The sequence below is a fragment of the Triticum urartu genome, chromosome 7 (genome assembly GCF_003073215.2).
Source record: "Triticum urartu cultivar G1812 chromosome 7, Tu2.1, whole genome shotgun sequence".
Lineage (NCBI taxonomy): Eukaryota > Viridiplantae > Streptophyta > Magnoliopsida > Poales > Poaceae > Triticum > Triticum urartu.
This window is the reverse complement of record NC_053028.1, coordinates 237,847,423-237,868,232: the sequence shown is the minus strand read 5'-3', so window position 1 is coordinate 237,868,232 and position 20,810 is coordinate 237,847,423. Positions and strand designations below refer to the sequence as shown.

The 20,810-nt window shown below is 43.7% G+C and overlaps 1 long non-coding RNA gene across 1 annotated transcript; it reads left to right on the top strand.

Annotated features, from left to right (window-relative positions):
- Positions 1-18,098: 18,098 nt before the first annotated feature.
- LOC125524655 lies at positions 18,099-19,412 on the top strand. Its single transcript, XR_007290912.1, has 2 exons — positions 18,099-18,452; positions 18,570-19,412. It is a non-coding gene; the product is annotated as an uncharacterized LOC125524655 (long non-coding RNA).
- The last annotated feature ends 1,398 nt before the right edge of the window (positions 19,413-20,810 follow it).

The window sequence follows — 20,810 nt, the reverse complement described above, 5'->3', positions numbered from 1 at the left end:
CGTATTTCAAATGCCTTCTCATGCCGGTGCACCTTACATTCAGTCATTCCACGCTCGTTATTCAATTGTTTCGGAGTGCTCAAGATTTCTTGAAGATTCGTGTTTTCATTCCTAATCCGTTCAAGTTATTTCGAGGTTCTTATCTTATTCTAGCCATTTAATTCAACTGGCGCAATCTATCTTCTAAATCGTTTTACGGTGTTTCTTTTCAGTGGGCCCTAACCCACAAGTCTTTTTCCAGGATCTTACCTGACTCTTCTTATTTTCCCGGAGCTATCCTCAAATTTCTTTTCGAAGTTTGACGTAAGAATGATTTGTCATCATTCAAATGTTTTTCTCCAAGATCTTTCAAATTCTTTTCATCGTTGGTTCAACCTTTGTATTTATCATTTCGGAGTATCTCAACAATTCACGGTGGTGTTTCTTGTCGTCATTCTCAGATTTCGAAGACCGAAGAAGAGTTTTTCCTCCATATCTTATCTGTTCTCTCAAAGATTCATCATTCTAGGTTGTTGCCATCCTCTCATAGTTGTTTTTTTGGATTCTGAGAATTCTTTTCACCTATCCGGAGCAATTCAAGATTCTTTTCAGTTTTTTCTCCGGAGCCCATCATCTCAGAATTTATTCATTCTCAGCTTTCAGCTCTCATACTCTATGGTGCTTAAATCAAGGATTCTCTAATCAGCTCGTAATCTCTTCGTTCTCATGGATCTAAATTCTCTCAAGCATCTTCTTTTATTTGCTAATCCTTCCCGGTGTTTCTTCATGTTTTATTCGCTCTTTTTCAATTCTTACGGTGGTTCGTTCAAGAGTGCTTCTCTTTCGTTATCATACAAATTCATTCGTTGTTTCATCCTACTGGTGGTTCGTTGAAGACCTTCTCAAGTTTGATTTATATCTCTCTTAATCTTTTCAACGAGAATAAGTAGTATGCCAAATCCGTTGTTTGTCATCAATTTAATTGGTGAAGGATGAGCATAATGTAATTCTTATTCTTGTTTCATCGAGTTAATTCAATTCTTTATTCTGGAGGTTCATCGAAAAATTCTTGGTTTCTTTTGCTCATCTTTCTTTTCCGGAGCTCCAAGCTCTCTTAATTATATCGTCGTGAAGATCCATATAATCATCGCAAGGCTTCACCTTGTGTTTTCAACTCCTCTTTCTTTTTGTCTGATCATTCTTTTATTACCGAAGTTCTTCATGGAGGCTCTACATGTTGGTTCATCAAAGAATTAATTCCTTTTCGAAGTGTTAATTGAGATTCTTTTCTGAGGAGTTCAAGCATTCTTCAACTTGCAATCCGGAGTGCAATTCTTTCTACCATATCATTGGAGGTGGTATTATGTCATTCTTGATAATTTGAGTTCATGTTTCATGATTCACATGGTGTTAAGAATGAGGTATTTTAAATCCACCAATCTCTTCATTCGAGTTAACTTGGGTTATTTTTCACCTAAAGCTTTCCATAAGGATTTTGCTAATTATGGTGCTTATAAACGACCCTAGTCTTCATTTATCCTCCCGGTGAGATAAGTTTCTCGTCTTCTTGTTCATATCAATCCAATCTTTTTTTTCGTGAGTGGCAGGTTGTCACCTCATAATTTGAGATGTATTCCATAAGACCATATCAAGATTATTCTTTTCGTTGTTGGTTTTCCAACAACTCCGTTCTAGCATTTGTTGTTAGCGTGCTCTCTCAAGATCTTGTTTCACTTTGTTCATTCCATTCCATTCTTACTTTTGTTCTGGAGGCATTGTGATGTTGCTCTCTTCAACCCATCTTCTTGTTTTGTCAGGATCATGTTCTTTTCTTGGTTTATCCATTTAACCGGAGTGTTGTGTCCTTTGCTCAAGTCCTTTTTCATCCTATCAAGTCTTGCATCTCTTTTCTACTGGAGTGCTTTCAACTTCGTTCATCGTCGTTGCTTTCTTTCTTTCAAGTTGTTCAACTTTTCAAGGTTCTTTGGTTTAACTCATTTGTCAGAGAAGCAACTTAGTTTTACCGCTTATCTTCCTCTTCCGTTTTTCCCTTCGGTGCCATTCAAGATCTCGGGACGAGATCCTCTCGTAGTGGTGGAGTGTTGTAACGCCCCGAGACCGATGTGCCAGGTGTCCTCCAGTTATTCGCTATTGTTGCATTGTCATTGCTTACGTGTAATGCATTGCATATCATGTCATCATGTGCATTTCATTTGCATACATGTTCGTCTCATGCATCCGAGCATTTTCCCCGTTGTCCGTTTTGCAATCCGGCGCTCCTATGTCACCCGGTGTCCCTTTCTACCTCTTTTCGTGTGCGGGTGTTAAACATTTCCGGATTGGACCGAGACTTGTCATGCGGCCTTGGTTGACTACCGGTGGAGGGGCTCTGCCTGGGAGCTATTTCGGGCTGGTGCGGCGGCTGGTGGAGGCCCGTCCAAGGCTCGAAGTCATCAAGCGCTCCGTCTGCATTGAAGGTGCCCGTAGGGCCCTTGCCCGTGCTAAGGTGCACTGGGGCAAGCTGGATGCTGAGAAGCTTGTGAAGGACGGGCCACCGCCGGGAAAAGAGCATCGCAAGCCCGAAAATTACTATAAGGATGTTCTGAAGGGTGCCTGCCTTGTGGCGGATGAATGTTCTAGGGATGTAATTTTTGAGTGAAACTTGCTCGTTTTGTCCTGTGCGCTGAAAACTTGTTCATATGCGCTAAGCAATGCTATTGGAATTTAAAATATTACCTTCTACGCGGCTGTTTATCAATTCTGAGAGATGGCGAGTCGTCGGCTTCTGCCCCCGTGCCGCTAGTGCTGGGGTGTTTGGGGATAAACCTGAGCGCTCTTTTTCCCATGTTTGGGTCCTTCGAGGGAGGCGCTCAGCCCAATGAACAAGGCAATCGGACTATAATGCGTGAACACTCTCACTTAGCCATAGAATTCTACAATTTTAAATTTCGGCGAAGCCCCTGGTATTCAGAAGACCGAGTTCGGGGCGCTATCCACGCCTTGGCCGGACAGAGCCGGCTCCTCGCCCTAAGCGGCATAAGTCTTTAGGGACTCGAAAAACCTCTCGAACAGCGACCAGCTCTCGCTTCATCATGACAGTTAGTTTTAGCTTTCTCCACTAAGGTGCTTGACCCAGCTCAACTGGGGCACAATCGCAGTGGTTCTCCTAGTGCTACCTTAGCCGATATAGCGGAACGTAAGGCACCAAAACATAGGAGCCGGGCAAACCCAACTATTGACCCAAGACATGATTCGGAGCCGATGCATATAATGCTATAAGTTCGGGGTGCCGCACTTGTTGAAGTGTTCGGACTTCTCACACCATATTGAGGGGTACTAAAGCCCCTGGCGTATTTTGGCCGTACCAACGTGTACGGGTGCAACATGTCGTTAAGGAACATATATAAAGAAAAAAGGTAATGCAAAAATAGACAAAAGCTATGCATTGTTTATTAAGAAGGGGCTGCGATCAAAGCAGAACAATACAAATAATGCGATAAGTGAAAGGTTGGACTAGTTAACATGTCCGTTCCAGGGGCAAGCTGCGGAATAGTATGCGGAACAGGTATACTGCTCGTGATAGAGACCACCTGGAGGTTCCGTAATGCGGCGTGGCTTGTCTGCTTCCCTGGTTCTTGCATCGTTTGTGCGGCAATTGAACTGCCGAACAGGCCTTCCGAAGGATGGAGTCCTGAAAGTAAGAAAAAATTAAAAAAAACGGCAGCCCCTGGTACGGTTTAAGCCGTGTTTCGGGCGTGCCGTGATGGTGCCCCTCTCCCTGTACCCATGGTATCTCTAGAGCGTAGTTATGTATGCGAAGTACTGGCGTCGCCTTTTTGCGAGGGTTGGGGTTGGGGCCGCGTTGCTACGCCTGCTCGGATCGTGCCAGGCGGTCTTGTTGTAGGTTACTCCGGGCGCGCTTGACGGTGTCCGGTCGTTTAGTGGCCGGACTGGAGAACTGCCTGGAGAGTCTGCTTTGTACTTCCGCTGCAAGGGCCGCCGTGTGCTCCTCCATTCGGAGGGAGCGTTTGGTGTTTCCATTGACCGTAATTACTCCTCGAGGGCCTGGCATCTTGAGCTTGAGGTATGCGTAGTGCGGTACCGCATTGAACTTGGCGAATGCGGTTCGCCCGAGCAGTGCGTGATAACCACTGCGGAACGGGACTATGTCGAAGATTAACTCCTCGCTTGAGAAATTATCCGGAGATCCGAAGACCACTTGTAACACCCCGGATGTAACTTTCCATATTTGTATCCAACTCTTGCCGTTTCCGGTGTTAAGTTATATTTATTTCTCGGGTTCGGGTCTTTGTCTCCGTGTGTTGTTTTTCTTTTTCGTGCATCTCTTATCATGTCATCTCGCGCATTGCATTTGCCTACATATTCATCTCATGCATTCGAGCATTTTCCCCGTTGTCCGTTTTGCATTCCGGCGCTTCGTTCTCCTCCGTGGCCTTTTCTAGCGTTCTTTCGTGTGTGGGGATTAAACATTTCCGGATTGGACCGAGACTTGCCATGCGGCCTTGGTTTACTACCGGTAGACCGCCTGTCAAGTTTCGTGTCATTTGAACTTCGTTTGATACTCCAACGGTTAACCGAGGGACCGAAAAGGCATCGTGTGTGTTGCAGCCCAACACCCCCCAAATTTGGCCCAAAACCCACCAAACTCTACTCCATGTCCTAGAGCGTTCGATCACGATCGCGTGGGCGAAAACCGCACCTCTTTTGGACTCTCCTAGCTCCCTCTATGCCTATATATACCCCTTCCACTCGGATCTCTTCTTCCCCCGTCCAAAACCCTAAAAAAAGAGATCGACCCCGCCACCGACGGATGTGTCCGGGCGAGCCGGACAACGTCCGCCGCCGCGCCCAGCCAGCCGCCAACCGCCACGTGGCCCTCCTGCCACCGCGCCCGCGCCCACATCGCCGGCCCGCGAGGGCCCGGGGCCGGCCCTCCCCGCCGACCGCTCGGGCCAGAGGCGCCCGCACGCCGCCGCCCTTCTTCTCCTCCTCCGGCCGCTGCCCCGCCGCTGCTCGTCGCCTCGCCGGGCCGCCGCAAGCCGGCCGCCGCCGCCCGCCACCGGCCGGCGCCGCCCCGGACGCCGCCGCCCGCGGTCGCCGCCTCCTCCTCTCCCTCACCCCGGCCTCCTCTTCCCCCACTCCGGCCGGCACCAACGAGCTCCGGCGCTGGTCATCCTCGGGAAACGCGCCGGTGAACAGTACCCCGGATCCAGATCTGGGTCTCGGGTTGACTTTTTACCTCTAACCCTAGATTTTTGTGCCTACTTTGACTGCTCGTATCTCCGCAACCGTAGCTCCGTTTTGGGCGTATGATATATCAAAATCTTCGTCTCGACATGTATATCATTTCATTCCATTGCATCATTTGCATTTGAGGTCATCTTGTTTCCCAAAATGCTGTTAGAAGGAGGCTTCGTGAGTAAAATTGCAGATCCGTTAGTTCATCATGCACTTTTGTCATTTTTTGCCATGTTTAATCCGTGCATGATATGCCTGTGCCCCTTTGGGATGAATTGTTAAGCATTTTGTCTTCTTTCCAGAGGTGCCACCCATGCATTTTTATGATGTGTGTGTTGTCTTGTGCGAGCTTGCGAAGAGAGGTACCTGAGATTGCTGATTTCAGGGACTTGGTGATTTTCACTAAGTCTGGGATATTTTAGTTCGTGATGCTATATGTCCAGCTTGTTTCCTAGTGATACGTGCCTCTTTTGAGGATGATCAGTAAGGGAGTTTTGATATTTATGTTATGCTCTATCCATCCATGTCTTTGTTTGCATATATGGAGTGCTCTAGGTTGACTCAATCGAGCTCAACTTTTGCTTCGTTGTTAATCTGGGCAGATCGTCAACTTGTTTGCGATTTTGCCGATGCTACCGTTAGTGTTCCATGAATTCTATGCCTTTGTTCTTGCCATGTGTAGCTAGCATATTGTGTCTTCTTTCTGGATATATGCTTGCCTTGCCATGACTTGCACCGTAGTGAGTGCATCGAGCTCGTTTACATGCCTTCGTGAGTTATAATTTCTGCATGTCTCAGTTTTCACTAAGTCTGAAAACTGATTGTGTTCGAGCTATGTTCGTGAACTCGGTAGAGTATTTTGTGAACCCTTTTGACCCCAGGTCACTTTGGGTGTTTTGTTAATCTTGTTGAGTAGCTCCATGCCATGTTCTTACTTGTCATGTTCAGGTTATTTATCATGTTGTTTTGCTGCTCCAAAGAGAGCATCGTGATCTAAAATTTCAGGCTAGTGTTAATTTCACTAAGTCTGGAATCTGTTTTGCATATTCATTTTTGCCATGCTTGTTTGAACCTCTTAATGGATGAATTTGCCTATGGCTCAGTGCTAGTGTTTTGCTAAGCATCTTGTGTACTTCACTGCCATGTATTTTGTTTTCATGTTTGGTGGCTGTAGCATGTTCATTTCGTTGCATTTAGATGCCTACTTGCAGTAAATCGCAGACCGGTGTCATATCTTAAAACGCTTGCCATTTCCAAACCGTAACTCCGATTTCAATGATCTTTATATCGTTTTCAAGCGATTTCATCCTCTCTATCCAGTGGAACCCTTGGAATTCCAAGTTGAGGCCAGGTTCATGCATTTCCTGTCATATCTTGCATTTTGCATCCCGCATCGCATCCCGCATAGCATGTCATCATTTCATCATATTGCTTGGTCTTGCACGTGGTTGATTGTATCCTTGTTACTTGTTTGTCTTGTTTGGGTAGAGCCGGGAGACGAGTTCGCTACCGAGGAGCCCGTTGAGTTTGCTTGTGAGGATCCAGTCAACTCTGACAACTGTGCAGGCAAGATGATCATACCCTCGAAATCACTACTATCTTTGCTATGCTAGTTTGCTCGCTCTTTTGCTTTGCCACTGCTACGATGCCTACCACTTGCTTGTCAGCCTCCCAATTGCATGATTGAACCTCTAACCTCCCATTGTCCCAGCAAACCGTTGATTGGCTATGTTACCGCTTCGCTCAGCCCCTTCTTATAGCGTTGCTAGTTGCAGGTGAAGGTTGGAGCCGTTCCTTGTTGGAACATTTATTTACTTGTTGGGATATCATTATATTGCTATGTTATCTTAATGCATCTATATACTTGGTAAAGGGTGGAAGGCTCGGCCTCTCGCCTAGTGTTTTGTTCCACTCTTGCCGCCCTAGTTTCCGTCATATCGGTGTTATGTTCCCGGATTTTGCATTCCTTACGCGGTTGGGTTATAATGGGAACCCCTTGATATTTCGCCTTGATTAAAGCTTGTCCAGCAATGCCCAACCTTGGTTTTACCATTTGCCACCTAGCCTTTTCTTTCCCTTGGGTTCTGCAGACTCAAGGGTCATCTTATTTTAACCCCCCCGGGCCAGTGCTCCTCTGAGTGTTGGTCCGAACTGGGCAGCCTGCGGGGCCACCTCGGGGAAACTTGAGGGTTGGTTTTACTCGTAGCTTGACCTATCTGAGTGTGCCCTGAGAAAGAGATATGTGCAGCTCCTATCGGGATTTGTCGGCACATTCGGGCGGTGTTGCTGGTCTTGTTTTAGCCTGTCGAATTGTCTTGTTGTACCGGGTTACCGAGTCTAATCGGTGTGTCTCGGGTGGAGGTCTATTCCTTCGTTGACCGTGAGAGCTTGTCGTGGGCTAAGTTGGGACTCCCCTGCAGGGATTGAACTTTCGAAAGCCGTGCCCGCGGTTATGGGCAGATGGGAATTTGTTAATGTCCGGTTGTAGATAACTTGAACCTTAATTAATTAAAATGAATCAACTGAGTGTGTTGCTGTGATGGCCTCTTCTCGGCGGAGTCCGGGAAGTGGACACGGTGTTGGAGTAATGCTTGCGCAGGTTGTTCCTTTAGCTTCTCGCTCGTGCTTCGCCTTCTCTTCTCGCCCTCATTTGCGTATAAGTTAGCCACCATATATGCTAGTCGCTTGCTGCAGCTCCACCTACACTTGCCTTAACCTTCCTATAAGCTTAAATAGTCTTGATCGCGTGGGTGCGAGATTGCTGAGTCCCTGTGGCTCACAGACACTATAATTCCAGATGCAGGTCCAGGTGATTCCGCTCCAGGTGACGAGTACGAGCTCAAGTGGGAGTTCGACGAGGACTCTCAGCGTTATTATGTTTCCTTTCCCGACGATCAGTAGTGGTGCCTAGTTGGGGTTATCGATTCAGGGCCTTGTCGCATGTTGGGGGTCTTTCTATTTTGGCACCGTAGTCGGGCCATGAGTGATTTGTATGATGGATGTTATTTATGTACTTTGATGTGACGTGGCGAGTGTAAGCCAACTACGTTTCTCCCCTTCATCTTATTTATGTACACGGGATGTGTAAAGATTTCCCGACTTGCGACATTGCTTTCAATGCGGTTATGCCTCTAAGTCGTGCCTCGACACGTGGGAGATATAGCCGCATCGAGGGCGTTACACCACTTCAAGTGTGACTGAGCCTGTACAGTTGGCCTCTACACCTGGTATTGCGCCTTTAAAGGTCATTTTGGTGGGCTTTTGAGCGGCGCCGCTGACGCCGGCGCTTAGGCTGTTTCTTGGAGGGGTCATCCTCCGCTGTTCCATCGCCATCTCCTTCTTTTGGGGTGTCCACCATGTAAATGTCATATGACGAGGTGGCTTTCCAGGGCCTGGTAGGCGCTAGTTCGTCATCATCTCCTTCATCGGCGTCCATACCGTCGATGTCTTCGGAGTCGAAGTCGAGCATGTCGGTTAACTCGTCGACAGTGGCTACAAAGTGGGTGGTGGGTGGGCTTTGAATTTCTTCATCGTCTGTACCCCAACCTTGCTGACCGTAGTCCGGCCAGGGCTCTCTGGATAAAGAGAGAGACTTCAGTGTCTTCAGGATATCGCCGAAAGGCGAGTGCTGAAAGATGTCCGCGGCAGTAAACTCCATGATCGGCGCCCAATCAGATTCGATCAGCAGGGGTGCGGAGGGTTCGTAGTCCGGAGAGGAGTCCGGCTCCTTGGAGTCATGAGTCTCGCAGAGTACGGGGCTAGTGTTCGGCTCAATCGCCGTTGGGATCGCAGCCCCCGAGGTGGCGTCCAACCGCCCATCCTCGATCGACGCAGTTGGCTCCGAATTAAGGGTCGAAGCTGATGCGGGTGCGGCCTCCAGGGCACTGTTCGGCGGCAGAGCTAGATCATGCTCGTCGGGACAGTGCGACGCACTCGGTAGTGGCTCGAATCCGTCGAAGATCAAGTCCCCGCGGATGTCAGCCGTATAGTTTAAACTTCCAAATCTGGCCTGACGGCCAGGGGCGTAGCTTTCGATCTGCTCCAGACGGCCAAGTGAATTGGCCCGCAGTGCGAAGCCGCCGAAGACGAAGATCTGTCCGGGGAGGAAGGTCTCACCCTGGATTGCATCGCTATTGATGATCGTATGAGCCATCGAGCCTGACGGCGACGACACAGAGGAACTCTCAATGAAAGCACCAATGTCGGTGTCAAAACCGGCGGATCTCGGGTAGGGGGTCCCGAACTGTGCGTCTAGGCTGGATGGTAACAGAAGGCAAGGGACACGAAGTTTTACCCAGGTTCGGGCCCTCTCGATGGAGGTAAAACCCTACGTCCTGCTTGATTAATATTGATGATATGGGTAGTACAAGAGTAGATCTACCACGAGATCGGAGAGGCTAAACCCTAGAAGCTAGCCTATGGTATGATTGTTGATGTGTACGTTGTCCTACGGACTAAAACCCTCCGGTTTATATAGACACCGAAGAGGGTTAGGGTTACACAAAGTCGGTTACAATGGTAGGAGATCTTCATATCCGTATCGCCAAGCTTGCCTTCCACGCCAAGGAAAGTCCCTTCCGGACACGGGACGGGGTCCTTAATCTTGTATCTTCATAGTCCAGGAGTCCGGCTGAAGGTATAATCCGGCTATCCGAACACCCCCTAATCCAGGACTCCCTCAGTTATGTTATGGATGAAGAAACTGCTAGATACTTTTTAGCTTGCAATGACAGATATGATCTTAAGAAACTGTTAGTTAAGCTGAAAGAACAATCGTTGAATGCTAGAATGAAATATGACCCTTCTTTTGCTACTTCACCTATCTGTATTTCCGATAAGGATTATGATTTCTCTATCGATCCTGAGTTAATTACTTTGGTTGAATCTGATCCTTTTTATGGTTATGAATCTGAAACTGTTGTGGCACATCTTACTAAATTGAATGATATAGCCACCCTGTTCACTAATGAGGAAAAAATTCGTTACTACCATATCCTTAAGTTATTCCCGTTCTCATTAAAGGGTGATGCTAAAACATGGTTTAATTCTCTTGATCCTGGTTGTGTGTGTAGTCCCCAGGATATGATTTATTACTTCTCTGCTAAATATTTCCCTGCTCATAAGAAACAAGCTGCCTTAAGGGAAATATATAATTTTGTGCAAATTTAAGAAGAGAGTCTCCCACAAGCTTGGGGGAGGCTTCTCCGATTACTTAATGCATTGCCTGATCATCCTCTCAAGGAAAATGAAATACTTTATATCTTTTATAATATACTAACCGATGCTTCCAGAGACCACCTCGATAGCTGTGTTGGTTGTGTTTTCAGGGAAAGAACTATTGATCAAGCTGAATTGCTATTGAATAATATGTTGAGTAATGAAAATGATTGGACACTTCCTGAACCAACTCCTAAGCCAACTCCGAAGAAAAGGGGTATTCTATTTCTCAGTCCTGAAGATATGCAAGAGGCAAAGAAATCTATGAAAGAAAAAGGTATTAAAGCTAAAGATGTTAAGAATTTACCACCTATTGAAGAGATACATGGTCTTGATAACCTGACACAGGTAGTAAAGGTAAAATCTTTCTATAGATTTGATAAGGGTGAAATCCCATCTACAAAGTTTGCTAGCCAATGCTTGGATGAGTTTGATAATTTTATGGTTAAACAAGAGGACTTCAATGCTTATGTTGGTAGACAATTGAAACGTAATGCCTATATGATTGAACACTTGAGTGATTATATGTCTAGAGTTAAAGGTGAACTTAAACTTATTAGTAAACATGCTTCTATGGTTACCACTCAAGTAGAACAAGTGCTTAAAGCTCAGAATGATTTGCTCAATGAATTAAATAATAAGAAAAATTATAATGTTGTTAGAGTTGTGACTAGAGGGGCTAAAATGACTCAGGAACCTTTGTATCCTGAGGGCCACCCTAAGATAATTGAGCAAGATTCTCAGAGAACTAATGTTGATGCACCTAGTTCTTCAAAGAAGAAGAAAAATAAAAATGATAGGACTTTGCATGCTTCTAGTGAACCTATTGTTGACACACCTGAGAATCCCAATGATATTTCTATTTCTGATGTTGAAACACAATCTGGTAATGAACATGAACCTAGTGATAATGTTAATGATGATGTTCATGTTGATGCTCAACCTAGCAATAACAATGATGTAGAGATTGAACCTGTTGTTGATCTTGATAACCCATAATCAAAGAATCAACGTTATGATAAGAAAGACTTTGTTGCTAGGAAGCACGGTAAAGAGAGAGAACCATGGGTTCAGAAACCCATGCCTTTTCCTCCTAAACCATCCAAGGAAAAGGATGATGAGGATTTTGAGCGCTTTGCTGAAATGATTAGACCTATCTTCTTGCGTATGCGTATGACTGATATACTTAAAATGAATCATATTTCTAAGTATATGAAAGATATTGTTACAAATAAAAGAAAGATACCGGAAGATGAAATTTTCACCATGCTTGCTAATTATACTTTTAAGGGTGGAATACCAAAGAAACTTGGAGATCCAGGAGTACCAAGTATACCATGCTCCATTAAAAGAAACTATGTCAAAACTGCTTTATGTGATCTTGGAGCCGGTGTTAGTGTTATGCCTCTCTCTTGTATATCGTAGACTTGATTTGAATAAGTTGACACCTACTGAAATATCTTTGCAAATGGCCGATAAATCAACTGCTATACCTGTCGGTATTTATGAGGATGTGCCTGTTTTGGTTGCAAACGTTACTATTTTAACGGACTTTGTTATTCTTGATATTCCCGAGGACGATAGTATGTCTATTATTCTTGCTAGACCCTTTTTGAATACTGCAGGGGCTGTTATTGATTGCAACAAAGGCAATGTCACTTTTCATGTTAATGGTAAGAGCATACGGTACACTTTCCGAGGAAACAACCTCAAGTCCACAGTATTAATTCTATTGGAAAAATTCCAACAATTACTATTGGAGGTTTTGAATTACCTCTTCCTACCGTCAAGAAGAAATATGATACTCTTATTGTTGGGAATGTGCATATCCCCGTTGCGGTAACCTAGTGTTATTCGAAAATTCTCTGGTTTCATGTTATTCGAAAAGAGTTTGTTAACAAGACTTGATCAACCTTGTTAGTGGATTACTTTTGATGACCATGAGATGGATCAAGTTAGAAAGCACAACTCTCTCTACCCTCCTTTTACTTTCTGTTATTTAGATTAAATAAAGCAAAAATAATATTTTCTGTCTTTTTTTGAATTATCCTTGCAATAAAAAATACCCCGAAAATAAAAGTTCTCCAAATGTCTTGAAATTTTTATATGATTTTTTTAGAATATTTAAGAATTATTGGCACAGAGAACACACCACCTGGCCACGAGGGTCCAGGGCGCGCCCACCCCCCTGGGGTGCGCCCCCTATCTCGTGGACCCCACGTGGCCCCCCTCCACTTATTCTTGCACCCACACACTTCGTCTTCCTCCAAAAAAATCATCCACCAGCTCAAACCCGAGTTCTAGCTCATCTTGCTGCCATTTTCGATCTCCTAGCTCAAAGCTCCATTCACAAAACTGCTTTGGGGGATTGTTCTTTGCTATGTGACTCCTCCAATGGTCCAATTAGTTTTTGTTCTAGTGCTTTATTTATTACAAATTTTTGCTGCTTAGGTGACCCTGTTTTTGAGCTTGCATGTCAAATTTATGTGGTCAAAAGTAGTTTTAATGCATGATATGGCCTCTAGGCACTTGTAAGAGTAGTTGCTATCAATCTTGTTGAGTTTGATTCACTTTTATTTTGAGTTACAAAATATTTCAGAAATTTTTCAGAGGAAGAAAAATGTTTAGGAAAATGTACCAAGGTGGTTCCTCAAGGAAGCAAGGCCCAAGGCTTGCGATACGTGAGCCGTACAATGAACTACCAAGGGAAGCTCAAGTGCGGCCTTGTGAATGGCTGTCAGAGGAGTTCATGGTCCAGGCAGGCATCAAGGATGAATTTGACGTGTATGTGCGTAACACTGATCTTGAGGGCTTCATGTCAGATAAGTGCCGTCAATACCTCTATCTAACTGATTCATTTGTGAGAAGGTTTAAATTTACATCCTCGCGCAATTCTCACACTGTTTTATTTGATCTTTATGATAAATCATATACCATGGATCTAGAAGATTTTAATATTGCTTGTAAACCCCCGCAGTGGGGCAATGTTAGTGAACCTCGCAAATATGAATATAAAGACTTTATTGCTAGTATTTCTGTGGGGGAATCTAGAGAAATCACACAAGCTACCATAGGGAGCATTCATTTCCCTTCCATACATTATTTTGCTCTCTTCATTGGTAGATGCATTAATGGTAAAGACGAGGCTTGTCACATGTGTGTTCCAGATCTTAGTGTCCTCAAGAGTGCTGTATTAGGTGATAAACAATATAACTTGGGGGCTATTGTTGCATGTAGGTTGCATCACAACAGTATAAGTGGAGATTTGTTTTGTGGAATTTATGCAACTCGTGTAGCTAATTATCTTGATATACCCATACATGGAAATGATATTGAGTTGCCTCCTGCTTACATAGATTATAATGCCATGGTTCGCCATCAGCTTGTTGAGAAGAATGATAAGTTCCTCCAGTACCGACTAGTCTTTGACAGACGGCACACCGTCCATGTTGCTCTCCCTGCTCCTACTTTCTTTGACTTTCAGGCAAAAAGGAGGTATGTTATAATCAGGGAGGAGGCGAACGAGTACGAGAGGAGGACGGAGGCAGCTTGCCTCCAAGCTGCAGCTCGTCAGGCAGTAGCTGCTGCATCTCAGTACGACCCCAGCTATAAATTTGGATATCCACCAGGCCAGCCATGGCCATAGACTAACTTAGGCCTAAGCTTGGGGAGTACGTATTTCTTACCAACATTACATTCTTGTTCACACACTCATGCCAGTTGTCGGTGCTCATACTTTTTCATTGTAATATCCATGCTAGTTTAATTTCTTTTCCAGCATTCTTCTTGTGTGTTTGAAAAACCTTAAGAAAAACAAAAAATTAGTTGTAGCTCTTAGCTAGTTTACTTCCCATGCCTGTAGTAATAATTAAAAGAAAACCCAAAAGGATTTCTCGTTCTTCTTTTGCTTGTTGCGAGCTTTCCCGTGTAAATAGTTTTGTTCCTTTTCTTTTCTTTGGGGGTCGAGAGGAGAAGACCATGATGAAAATATTGTGTGGCTCTCATATGCATTATTGTTGATCTAACAAAGAGCCCATATTATCTTGTCTTCTCCCTTATATTGAATGCTTGCAGATTCCAGCTTAGTCCAATGCACATGCGCTATTATTATTATACACACCGTTCGATCGTGCAAGTGAAAGGCAATAATGACGATATATGATAAACTGATTGAGATGAGAAAAGCTGGTATGAACTCGACCTATCTTGTTTTTGTAAATATGATTAGTCCATCGTTCCTGATTCAGCCTATTATGAATGAAACATGTTTGCAATGACAATTAGAGATTATAGTTGCTCATGCCATGCTTAATTAGCTAGGAGTTTATAATGGTTTACCTTGCGTGCCAACATGTTATTAAAATGGCTCTGATGTGGTATGATAGGGTGGTATCCTCCTTTGAATGATTCGAGTGGCTTGACTTGGCACATGTTCACGCATGTAGTTGAAACAAAATCAACATAGCCTCCACGATATTTAGATTCATGGTGAATTATATCCTACTCATGCTTGCACTCAGTGTTGATTAATTTTAATGCATGTTCATGACTGTTGTCGCTCTCTAGCTGGTCGCTTCCCAGTCTCTTTCTCGCCTTCACTTGTACTAACTTTACTTGTACTAAGCGGGAATACTGCTTGTGCATCCACTTCCGTAAACCCCAAAAGTTATTCCATATGAGTCCACTATACCTTCCTATATGCGGTATCTACCAGTCGTCCCAAGTAATTTTGTATGTGCCAAACTCTAAACCTTCAAATGAAATTATGTTTTGTATGCTCGAATAGCTCATGTATCAACTAGAGATGTCTATATCTTCCATGCTAGGTGTGTTATTCTCAAGAGGAGTGGACTCCGCTCCTCATTCACGAGAAAATGGCTGGTAATCGGGATGCCCAGTCCCATGCTTAAATTAAAATATTTGCAAACAAAACTCCCCCAGGATTGTTGTTAGTTGGAGGCACCCGTTGTTTCGGATAAGCCATGGATTGATGTTTGTTGGTGATGGGGGAGTATAAACTTTACCATTCTATTTGGGAACCGCCTATAATGTGTGTAGCACGAAAGATATCAAGATCTCTCGGTTGTTATGTTGACAATGAAAGTATGCCACTCAAAATATTATTTATCTCTATTTCAAAATCAAGCTCTGACACCTCTACAAATCCCTGCTTCCCTCTGCGAAGGGCCTATATATTTACTTTTATGCTGAGTCACCATCCTCTTATTAAAAAGCATTAGTTGGAGAGCACCGCTGTCATTTGCATGCATTACTATTAGTTTACATTGAGTATGACTGTGACTGGATCTCTTTTACCATGAATTAAAATGTTTAGTCAGTCCTTGAACTTCAAAGGTGCTCTGCATTTATGTTTTGTGGTCTCGGAAAGGGCTAGCGAGATACCACCTTATTATATCATATTATGATTGTTTTGAGAAAGTGTTGTCATCCGAGATTTACTATTATTGCTCGCTAGTTGATTATGCTATTGATATGAGTAAACATGAGACCTAAGTGTTATTGTGAATATGGTTAGTTCATAATCTTTGCTGAAAACTTGAATGCCGGCTTTACATATTTACAGCAACAAGATCAAACAGAGTTTGTAAAAGTTTTTCTTTATCACTTTCAGTTTGTCAACTGAATTGCTTGAGGACAAGCAAAGGTTTAAGTTTGGGGGAGTTGATACGTCTCCATTGTATCTACTTTTCCAAACACTTTTGACCTTGTTTTGGACTCTAACTTGCATGATTTAAATGGAGCTAATACGGACTGACGCTGTTTTCAGCAGAATTGCCATGCTATTATTTTTTTGCAGAAATGAAAGTTCTCGGAATGACCTAAAACTTCACGGAGAATATTTTTGCAATTTATAAAAAATATTGGTGAAAGAATCAACACCAGGGGGCCCACACCCTGTCCACGAGGGTGGGGGGCGCGCCCCCTTATCTCGTGGCCCCCTGAGGATCCACCGACTTCAACTCCAACTCTATATATTCACGTTCGGGGAGAAAAAAATCAAAAAGAAGGATTCATCATGTTTTACGATACGGAGCCGCCGCCAAGCCCTAATCTCTTTCGGGAGGGCTGATCTAGAGCCCGTTCGGGGCTCCGGAGGGGGGAATCCGTCGCCATCGTCATCATCAATCTTCCTCCATCACCAATTTCATGATGCTTCGCCGTGCGTGAGTAATTCCATCGCAGGCTTGCTAGACGGTGATGGGTTGGATGATATTTATCATGTAATCGAGTTAGTTTTGTTAGGGTTTGATCCCTAGTATCCATTATGTTATGAGATTGATGTTGCTATGACTTTGCTGTGCTTAATGCTTGTTACTAGGGCTTGAGTGCCATGATTTCAGATCTGAACCTATTATGTTTCCATGAATATATGTGAGTTCTTGATCCTATTTTGCAAGTCAATAGTCACCTACTATGTGTTATGATCCGGTAACCCCGAAGTGACAATAATCGGGACCACTCCCCGTGATGACTATAGTTTGAGGAGTTCATGTATTCACTAAGTGTTAATGCTTTGTTCCGGTACTCTATTAAAAGGATGTCTTAATATCCCTTAGTTTCCAATAGGACCCCGCTGCCACGGGAGGGTAGGACAAAAGATGTCATGCAAGTTCTTTTCCGTAAGCACGTATGACTATATTCAGAATACATGCCTACATTATATTGATGAACTGGAGCTAGTTCTGTGTCACCCTATGTTACAACTGTTGCATGAGGAATAGCGTCCGACATAATTATCCATCACTGATCCAATGCCTACGAGCTTTTCACATATTGATCTTTCCTTAGTTACTTTCCTGTTGCCACTGTTACAATCACTACAAAAACTATTACTATTACCTTTGCCACCGTTACCGTTACTTCCATATTACTTTGTTACTAAATACTTTGTTGTAGATATTAAGTCTTTCACGTGCGGTTGAATTGACAACTCAACTGTTAATACTTGAGAATATTCTTTGGCTCCCTTTGTGTGGAATTAATAAATTTGGGTTGAATACTCTACCCTCGAAAACTGTTGTGATCCCCTATACTTGCGGGTTATCAACTACAGGCAAGTCGCCTAGTATCTGCACAAACAATCAAAAATCTTGCAACCAACGCGATAAAGGGGTTGTCAATCCCTTCACGGCCACTTGCAAATGTGAGATATGATAAAGATAATAAGATAAATATTTTTGGTATTTTTGTTGTATAGATTGTAAAATAAAATTTACAAAATAAATAGTAAACTAGAACTATAGATCGGAAACTTATATGATGTAAAGTAGACCCGGGGGCCATAGGTTTCACTAGTGGCTTCTCTCATGATAGCAGATATTACGGTGGGTGAACAAATTACTGCCGAGCAATTGAACATATAAAGGATGAGCTAGTGCGCCCAACTAGCGGCACCAGCCACGTCACTTGCGTCGCTCCGTAATTTTCGTTCACACGATCTACCTCGCTGTCAAAAATCCAAGCGTTCCTTTCTCTCCACGTTATTGTTTTGTGCTTCAGTGGATGATGGGTGGGCCTTCTTTACCCGTGGGTCCACCGTTGTAGTGTGTCTTGCGCGTGTCTCGGGTGAGAAAAGGGGTGGACCGCATCGAGCACAGGATTGGGGTGGACTGCAGCGAGCACGGGATTGGGCAGCCCCTCCCTCTCTAGTGAAAATATCTCCTATCTCTTCTCTCCCCATTCCTCTTCTCTGGCCGCCGCCTCCGCTTCCCTCCTCCCTCTCGGCCGCCTTGTCTCCTCCGCCGCCGCCACGTCCTCCTCCCCTGCCACCACCCTCTCCATCCCTGCCTCTCCTCCTCCCCTGCCTCCGCGCACCCGGCAACACGGCCAGACCGATGGATTGGGTAGGCGAAGAGGAGTGGAAGATCCGCCTCTTGGGCGGTTGTGCTCTTCTTTGTTGAGAACTTGCCGCCTGTTGTGGCCGCGTCGCTGCCGTTCTTGCGCCGCCGCTGCTGCCGTGGACAGCTTGGCTTAAGGTACGTTGCTCATTTTCACCATTAATCGTTGTTCTCTTTGGCTCAACCTCTGTTCTTTCTCACCCATGCCACTGACCTTCTATCTGCTGCTGCCGCGCGCCGTGCTTCTGGATTTAGGCGAGCAGGGAGGCATGATCTTCTTGGTGGGTGTGGAGGAGCAGGGGAGGATGAGGAGAATGGCAGTGAGGGAAGGAACAGCGAGGCTGGAGTTCCAAACGGTGCTGGCCATGGTACCTGTCCCCAATCTAGGTTGCCAATATGCAGCCTCCTTGATTTATGTTTTTTAAACACACATGTGCAGACCTGAGGAAAAAGAGAAGAGGGTGAATCTTGATGAAAAGTTTGAACAAAGTGATCTCTCCCTCTCTCTTGAACACTACTATCACGTTCATATGTTCTGCATAAGGCTATCTTATTTGGTGTGCAAGAGAGTATTTATAGTTAGAATATTACATTCTCATGTCTTATATAAAATCTTCTTCTTTGAACAATGTTCTTTAATTTCTAGATTTGTTGCAGGTTCGAAGATATAAATCAAATTGATATATTGTCGATGGGGATTAAGTACTGTAATGATATACCTGAGAATATTGATGATATATCTGCTACCAGGTTGAATATTGACCAAAAATTAATTTGTGTGTGTGCTTCTGCTCATTTAAGTACATAATTTGGTCACAAACCTCCTGCTGTAGCTACAAAGTTCATTGTGTGATGCCTACAAGTTATTGATCTTGTTTTTGGTGTAAAGCTGTAGGCCGAGTTCAGATTGTTCTTTTGACGGAAATGGAACAGGTAATGCTACAGCCTAAGCATTGTATAGTATAAATTTCATAAAAGGTCATGTAACATTTTACTTAGGTTCATTCAAATATCTGGAATTGACATGCATATGTTTCTTGTATGTGCACACGTTGTTGGTTGTATCTTAATATGAGTTCTTTATGTTGCTTGCCTAAATTCAGAAGTGAACTTTTGCTGTATATTTGGTCGATGTGTGTCCTGTAAACCGTAAACTTACTAGGCGTACATGTACATGTGTATTTGTTACACTATTATCATATATAACACTTCCAGATCAGAAGATATAGATATCCCCTTTTTACATAAATAATCATGATTGTTCTCATACAATTTGGCATTTCAAGAATATCGCACCCATACAAGCTAAAGGTTCAGGAAGTTTAGGGAAAGAAAAGTTCTTGTTGACAAAGATGGTGGTATGGATAAGTCCCTATTCTCATTGTCACTGGTACTTCATTTTTCTTGAATATCATATACGGCTATCTATGATATCAAACATTTGGGTTCTTTCAATATCATATACACTCGAAAGCATGGCCATTATATGATAAAAACCCACATGCACTCCTAAGTTCATCAAAATAATTGCTTTCAGTTCATAGTTTAAATTGGGCCTTCGCCTTTCCTACACAACAAACAATCCAAAATATTTCTATATTGATTCATAGCACTTGATAAACAAGTATACATCAAAACCGTATGCTGAAAAAAGGCAAAGGAATCTCTTTTAGTACTTGGTTCAAGTTTGTCTTGCGCGCCAAATGGATTTGGCGCGACAAGTCATCTAGTTGGTAGAAAAGCGCATAGTTATGATGATATCTAAGGCAATGATCATGAATATAGGCATCACGTCCGTGTGAAGTAGACCGAAACGATTCTGCATCTACTACTACTACTCCACACATCGACTGCTATCCAGCATGCATTTAGAGTATTAAGTTCATAAGAACAGAGTAACGCATTAGGCAAGATGACATGATGTAGAGGGATAAACTCAAGCAATATGAAATGAACCCCATATTTTTATCCTCGATGGCAACAATACAATACGTGCCTTACTGCCCCTACTATCACTAGGAAAGGACACTGCAAGATTGAACCCAAAGCTAAGCACTTTTCCCACTACAAGAAAGATTAATCTAGTAGGCCAAACTAAACCGATAATTCAAAGAGACTTGCAAAGGTATCAATGTTCTATTTATTTACAACTCAAAAATTACAACTCGATACTAAAACAAAATATGACTCAATATGAATGCCTCCAGCGGTGTACCGGGATGTGCAATGATTCAAGAGTGACATGTATAAAAATTATGAGCGGTGGCTTTGCCACAAATACGATGTCAACTACATGATCATGCAAGAAAATATGACAATGATGGAGCGTGTCATAAAAAATGGAACGGTGGAAAGTTGCATGGCAATATATCTCGGAATGGCTATGGAAATGCCATAATAGGTAGGTATGGTGGCTGTTTTGAGGAAGATATAAGGAGGTTTATGTGTGAAAGAGCGTATCATATCACGGGGTTTGGATGCACCGGCGAAGTTTGC